Genomic DNA, 8472 nt, shown 5'->3' with positions numbered 1-8472 from the left:
CAAAAAAAAAGGGCAGACATCAACAGGTTCACACTGAGCACATGTGACGGATGCAAACTAGTCACTGTGGTGAACATTATGCTTTCTGCACCATCATCAGTGAAGAGAGTGCCAGTGGCAGACTTGCCAGTTCTGGCTTCGTGGTGCTGGCTTGGGAACACGGGTCCCACTAAAGGATGCTGAACCCTCACGCCACCCTCACGGAGTCTTAATGTGATAATTTTGAAAGCTTTGTAGGACTCTGGCAGCGCCCATCCTGTTCGTCCTCACACAAAGGAACAAATACTGTTCATGCATGCTCTCTATTCCTGTAATTGCCGTGGTCTGGTATGTGCTGCGACACATATAGTAGCAAACCTTGTAATGCTGCTTACGGATGCGCCATCCTGGAGTAGTTGGACCCTGAATGGCCTGCGGGTACCTTCTCATGGCGCTCACAGTGACAAGAACACTAAAAAACTGCAAAACAAGACAAAAAATAAGTCTGGAGGAAAAAGGAGATATGGTCTGTGGCCACCACCCGTAAACCCTCGCACCAAAGCAGGTGAAGCTGATTCACAATGCTTTATCCTTCCTAACCGAACAGAATGATATCCGCGAAGTTCACTTTACTGTGTGTTAGACTGCGATGACCAAGTGCTCCCCTAATTTTCTTTGAGCAGCGTATATTTACTATACTTAATACAAACAGTCTGCCTGATTAAAGTGTGATGTTCTTAAGTGTTTGGACTGTGATTGTTTTCATTCCTCATTCCTGTTATCTTCTGTTAATGCTTCGTGGCTCCATATCTGCGTGTACCCTAAAGTTAGGAACTGTATAAACCTCTGCAGAGAATCACTGCCGCTATGAGGACTTGTCGTTCGGCACCTTTTTTTTTTTTTTGGCCTGTCCCGTTTGGCTCTTTTGCCATCAGAATCATTGTCTAAAGGCAAAGAAAGATGCCCAGCGGATTTACTTTACCAAACTGACCATCCCAGCCTTGCCGTAATGGTCCATTTGATTCACCTTTTATTGTTTATTTTATTTTCATTTACTGAATACGGGACAGACTTGACTGGGGGAAAGAAGGGGAGAAAGAAAGAGGGAAAGAGAAACAGCTGAGAAGAGGGACGGGGGAGAAGGGCAAAAGACAAAAACCAACAGAACGGGCAGAGAAAAAAAAATGCATTTATCGATCACCTGGGTCACCTGCTGAGAAAGAAAAAAGAAAGCAAGCAGAAGAGAACAAGAGTAATAGAATAAACAGCATCACAATGATATATGGGAATATGACAGTAAATACTAAATGTTAAACATTATTGTGCAGCACATAAGATCAACAGAACACAGTGTGCTTTGAGGTAGGAGCCAAAAAGGGTGTAGTTTGTGGGTCGTTCGGCACCTTGACGTCAAAAAGTAATTTATCCCATGTCTGTGCTGTGCTGAAACCACGCATGTAAAGTTAGTGAGCTGTCATACTGTCCCATTAAATATCTGGCACTTCACCTGTAACTTATGATTTGTAGAGATTTCACAGACATGCACATAAGACACAAACACATTTCTGTCTCATACACTTTCATTTAATTGCTTTTCTTATGTTTTCTTTTTAGCTGCAGAGCTCTGAATACTAGAAGTCCAGTCTAATGTTTGTAGTACTGTGGATTTTATTGTAAGGTAATATATAAAAATACAAAACAAATGTGACCAGATAAATGTTTCAAACTGAGCATTTAAATATTTCATTTTGCTTCACCGTGTAAGGTTTTAAGAGGGTGGGCTGCCAAAGATTGAAGTGAACTGATGTTTTTTTTTACTCTTTATTTAGCAAGCTAAAGTTCAGTCCAGAGCAAAAGCCCATATTACTTGCTGTCTGTGCTCACAGCCATATACTTTGCTCTCTTGTTTCTGTGATAGTCTCAGAAACTCGCTCATTTTGATGTGGGCTCTTGAAATGTGAAAGAGAAATGCAAGCCATCAGCTGTACATTACAGTTGCCGCCCACGCAGCATCAGTTTGGGGCTGACAAAAAGGCTCGCTGGGTTAAAAAAAAATTGAAGGAGATAATTTTAGCATCAGTGTCTTCAGCCCTAGATGCAGTATCTGTAAAAGATCATGTGGGAATGAAAAAGAGAGGACAGTATGCATGAATGACTGAAACGCTATGCTTGTTTATTGGAGGGTTATAGCTACAGTACTGTGCAAAAGTCTTTAGCCGCCCCTCAATTTTATATATTTTATGTTGGCTGCTTTTTCCCTCATTTTCATGCCAGTCCTTGTACCTATCGGTCATGGACTGGCCTCCCCAGGCCTCTATGTTACTGAAGCAATGTGGGATCATCTTTACAGAAAACAGAACAATTTTTTTTTTTCACATAACCAAAGACAACCAGGAATCAGTAGCTGATGATAGAATCTGTCTTTGTAACATCTAGGTGAAAGCTCAGTGGAAAGGTGTTTACTGGAACTTTATTTGAACTGGAATTGAGTCCTATTCACTTTATATTGGTAGATCTTTTCAATGTGCAGTACATTCAGACATAGGAAACCTCAGTAAAAGTTGCTCATGCAAAGGTGCCCTAAAACAGCTGGATTTTGGGATGTGGAGGCAGATTAGGAACTCTCGTGGACACTGAAAATGGTGCACTAAAATTATTATTATATTTCCAAAAATATGCTGATTGCCTTGTCATTCATAGTAAAGGAGGCCCAACCAAGTACCAAATGTATAAATGAACATGGTTTTCAAATGTGCTGTAATATATATATATATATATATATATATATATATATATATATATATATATATATATATATATATATATATATATATATATATACACATGACATATTCTAATAATTTCAGATCTTACATGTTGAATTTTCATGCGCTATGAGCCATAATCATCATAAAATAAAATGAAATGAGCCCTGAAATATTTCACTTCACATCCAATGAATATAAAACATGTGAAAGCCTTTCTTTTTAAATTAAATCATAAAAAGAAATACACCTTTTGAGATGCACTAGTACAGTTGCTATACAGGGAGTGCAGAATTATTAGGCAAATGAGTATCCACATCATCCTCTTCATGCATGTTGTCTTACTCCAAGCTGTATAGGCTCGAAAGCCTACTACCAATTAAGCATATTAGGTGATGTGCATCTCTGTAATGAGAAGGGGTGTGGTCTAATGACATCAACAATTATGAGGCAACGTCCTTTCCTTTGGCAAAATGGGTCAAAAGAAGGACTTTACAGGCTCAGAAAAGTCAAAAATAGTGAGATATCTTGCAGAGGGATGCAGCAGTCTCAAAATTGCAAAGCTTCTGAAGCGTGATCATCGAACAACCTCTAAGGTTTTCTGGACTGATGAAATGAGAGTGAGTCTTGATGGGCCAGATGGATGGGCCCGTAGATGGATGGGCCCGTGGCTGGATTGGTAAAGGGCAGAGAGCTCCAGTCCGACTCAGACGCCAGCAAGGTGGAGGTGGAGTACTGGTTTGGGCTGGTATCATCAAAGATGAGCTTGTGGGGCCTTTTCGGGTTGAGGATGGAGTCAAGCTCAACTCCCAGTCCTACTGCCAGTTTCTGGAAGACACCTTCTTCAAGCAGTGGTACAGGAAGAAGTCTGCATCCTTCAAGAAAAACATGATTTTCATGCAGGACGATGCTCCATCACACGCGTCCAAGTACTCCACAGCGTGGCTGGCAAGAAAGGGTATAAAAGAAGAAAAACGAATGACATGGCCTCCTTGTTCACCTGATCTGAACCCCATTGAGAACCTGTGGTCCTTCATCAAATGTGAGATTTACAAGGAGGGAAAACAGTGCACCTCTCTGAACAGTGTCTGGGAGGCTGTGGTTGCTGTTGCACGCAATGTTGATGGTGAACAGATCAAAACACCAGAGGTGGGACCAAGTCATTGTTTTGCAAGTCTCAAGTAAGTCTCAAGTCTTTATCCTCAAGTCTCAAGTCAAGTCTCAAGTAATGTCAGGCAAGTCAGAGTCGAGTCTCAAGTCACTGGTGTAAAAGTCCGAGTCAAGTCACAAGTCTGAAACTTTGAATTTCAAGTCCTTTCGAGTCTTTAAAAAAAAAAAAAACGAAAAAATAATGTTGCAGTTATGCTAAATGTAAATATTAGACCATGTAATTTTTTAATCTGTGTTTTTCTCAACACATGACAAAATAGTGAACTTAGAAAATATACACAAATTGTGAAATTGCACCTCTTTAAAATGCAGCTCAATTAAACCTAGCTCCAAGAATAATTTTCACCGACAGTTCTGAGATAAGCTGCATGTTATTCTTGGATGCGGTTGTAGGACCAGCTTTAAAATCGCATGACAAAAATATCATACATATTAAAAAAAACTGAATCACCAACGTAGCCTTGAAAACATTTGCTAGTTAGATGAAGTCAGCTATCTCATCGTAGCATATTTATATGCATATTTATAATCATACGGTTCTTGGAGTGAGTGCATACACTCGTGAAGTTTAGTAACTTCCGGTCACTGCAACAAGCCCAGGTACAGTTTACCGACGGATGGGTGCAGGACCTTGAAATGCACCGTGTAGAAAGTAAAGACCATCGTACGTATCATAAGTTTACCAGTCTCACAAATCGTCGTCATAAATACACATTCCTTAACCGTTTATTAATAGGACCTTTGAGCTCAACGGTAATTAATTAGCAGTGGAAATAATTTCTGGTACCCATCACAGAAATGTAGCAGTGACATTAATACTGTATGCTGTAATCGTACTGGGCAATTAGTGATACAAAAAACTGTTTTATCCTGTGAATAAAAGTATATGTTTTTGTCAGTGTACCATAATAACAGAAGCGAAACGCAATATTGTGTCAGGACAATTCACTATTTATGCACAATAAACAAAGGAGCATAGCGCGACAATTTCTGTTCAGCGCCAGACTTGCTTGTAACCTATATCACCAATTATGTTATGAAAATGACGTATTAACTACTAAAAAACACTGACCTTCGTGTAAATGCTTGGAGCAGACTAACCTGTGAGCTGGAGGGTTCTGGGACTTTATATTTGCTCTTTGAATGGCTGCAATCCAGACCATCCGTCGCGTCTTTGTCACTTCGGAAACATGGCTCGAACAATTTCTCTTAAACGTCGTAATCCGATAACAACCGATCTCTTTACCCGTCGGCTTCCCGTGGCTGTCATGCGACCGGCTATTGCAGTTAATAATACAACAGCTTCTTGACATTTTTGTGTTTCTTTTTATCGCTGTGTAACTGATTTCAATTGAAAGCCTGCGTGCGCTAGTACCGCTTGCCACGAGTTCCCAGAATCCTTTGCGGTTCTACCCGTGAATGACGTCACATTTTCAATCTCTATATAATATGCATGTTAAATTTTATATTTGGGGTAAAATATCAAGTCTTTTCAAGTAAACCGGTTCAAGTCCAATTCAAGTCCCAGGTCATTGGTGTAAAAGTCCAAGTCAAGTCACAAGTCTTAGAACATTTTTTCAAGTCAAGTCTAAAGTCATAAAATTAATGACTCGAGTCTGACTCGAGTCCAAGTCATGTGACTCGAGTCCACACCTCTGCAAAACACTGACAGAATCCATGGATGGCAGGCTTTTGAGTGTCCTTGCAAAGAAAGGTGGCTATATTGGTCGCTGATTTGTTTTTGTTTTGTTTTTGAATGTCAGAAATGTATATTTGTGAATGTGGAGATGTTATATTGGTTTCACTGGTAAAAATAAATAATTGAAATGGGTATTTATTTGTTTTTTGTTAAGTTGCCTAATAATTATGCACAGTAATAGTCACCTGCACACACAGATATCCCCCTAAAATAGCTAAAACTAAAAACAAACTACAAACTACTTCCACAAACATTCAGCTTTGATATTAATGAGTTTTTTGGGTTCATTGAGAACATGGTTGTTGTTCAATAATAACATTATTCCTCAAAAATACAACTTGCCTAATAATTCTGCACTCCCTGTATGTAAATGCAAATCCTCAAAGGTCAAGTTAGGCTCTCAGTAGTTCTTATTGTTTTTCTTTGTACTAACTTTGTTTTTCTTCAGCTTCCTTTTCGGCTCTTATTTCAGGAGCAAATATGAAGGTTAGACTGCAGCATGTGTCACCCGATGCCATGTCCTCAGCTCTCAGGCTGTCTCGCTTTCCCTCTCTTTCTTTTCATGTCACTCTCCGCGACTCGCTCTTTCTTTTTCTGATGTCTGGGGCATAAAACGCCTACATAGACTTGCCCACCTGTCATCACAAACAGGCATCTGAAACATGTTATTCCAGCAGCTCCCATATTTCACTTTCAAAGCCAGGATTAATTAATTTTTTCCCCTGGTACTGCTGCGAGCCACCTCTCTGCTCCCATCACTGCTCCACCAGACCCTTCACCAGGCCTTTTGTTGTTCAGCTGCTGACTCTCTGTTTCCCTCTGCAGCCTCGGGCACATACGTAGGAGACCTGTTTCCAGGGGAATGTGACAGAATTTGTTGCAGTTGCCTCAGTCCATCCCAGACTCTGTCCTCACCTCGATGCATGGCGCCCAATGGGCTTTTACCCTCTTTTTCAACTCACTAGGTGGTCTCCAGCGCTGACATGTCTAAGTCAGTGGAAATCATTCTTCAAGGGCTGAGAGAGCCCTTAGAGATGATTCAGTTTTCTTTCATGAGAAATCCTCCTGTAAGTGTCAAAGACAGTCAGTCAGAGAGTAAAGGAGAGCAAAGGTTCGGAGCACTCAGAGCTTTCACCTTCAAAGAAAAAAAAGTTGGAGAGTTCTTGGTGCTTCGCTTCATTGAAAGTACACTGACCACCCTCACATGAAAGCAGGGCCCGAGATGACCTGTGTTAAGATTGTTTCCCCAAAATTTCAGCATTAGAAGTAGATCCTCTTCAGCTTCAAAACCATGGGATTTGTTTTGTTACATTTCATTTCATTTATTTGTTTCACACATGGTTCAACAGTATTTCATTTCCTACATATAAATCCTCTTTCCCATTTATATAACACTGCACCCATGAGTGAAAAGGAGCAGGAAGAAGAATAAATTCTTATTAGCACCTGCCTATCTGAATTCCAAATAATCTTACAAGAGGGTGCCAACAACCCAAAAAAGCACTCTAACATTTATCAATATGTAACAATGCAAAACAAAACAAATCAGTACAATCAACAATAGACAGCACTACTGGATGGCAAAGAAAAAATGTCCCTTCCACATTTAGCCCAAATTACTTTCGTGTTCTTCATATTGATTTATCGTTTTAAGCATGTAACACAATTTAAAACGGTGCGTATTTGTACAACTCTTGAGATTTTCTTGAAGAGAATTCCATGTTCTTATACCTCTAACTGTCGGACACATTTGTCTTTGTGTGGTCCTACTGATGCTTAAAATAAGACTTCCTTCTACTGTCCCCACTTCCTGAACACAATACAAACAAACGTTGTAACTTAAGAGGTAATGTATTCATTTCCATCACAACTCTGATCTAAGAAGAGGACTGCAGGTTTGTGGACTTTTTGTTCAATGTCATTCTCATAAAGATAAAATCAGTCTTAATTATTCAAGCTAAAGCACTGCTCCAGATTATTTTCAGTACTCCAGACTTCAGCTTTGATCATAAGAGATCTGAAGTTAAGTCAGTTTGCCAACTCATCGCAGTCACAAGCTGCTCTGCTATGTTGCAGACTGGTGATTATCCTGCAGACTTCTCCACGTCTCAGGTTGCCACAAGCTCTTTATTTAGTCTGGGAGTGATGACAGAGTATATGGAGCAGGTAGAGATTTGATTTTAGCTCGTCAGGTAAACACAATTTGTCAGAAAGAAAAACATAATGTTTGTTCTTAGTCTGCTGATGTGGATTTTAACTCTGAATGACTGAGTTATTTTCGTTATCCAGACTGGGTCTCAGAATCTGTGTGGCAACATAGCAATGGGACTTTTAACTTGTTTAACGATAACCAAAATTCTACCAAAACTCACAGTCACGTTGAAGAAATTTAAGCTGAGCTCTTTTTATGCAAAATAAAATTTTCCTCCCAAAAAACTAAAACTCCAAACTCTCCAAAAACTTAAGAAGTGAAGAGGATGAGAAGCAGGACTGGATGAGAGGCAGAGAGAGCAGAATGATCTCTCTGGACTTACTCTGTGGTGTTGTTAAGATTATTTGGACTGTTCTGAACTCCTCACTCAGATACTCTGCTTAAATAAATAATCTTAACTGTAGGTTTAATTCTATTGAGAATAAGCACCATTTTTTCTTTGAGCATGGCCAAATAATAGAAAATCAAATAAACTCTAAAGTAGATTAAAAAGTAAACCACACTAAAATGTACATGGAAAGTTAAAAACAGAGTTTGAACAATTCTAACAAGCTTCAACGTCAATATTTGGTTTGACCACCTTTATTCTTCAACACAGCCCAATCACTTTTAGGCTAATTTTCTTCTAATTTATTTAAGTAGTCTTC

This window comes from Astatotilapia calliptera, chromosome 6 (assembly GCF_964374335.1).
Source record: "Astatotilapia calliptera chromosome 6, fAstCal68.1, whole genome shotgun sequence".
Taxonomy (NCBI): Eukaryota; Metazoa; Chordata; class Actinopteri; order Cichliformes; family Cichlidae; genus Astatotilapia; species Astatotilapia calliptera.
This window is presented reverse-complemented; position numbering follows the sequence as displayed.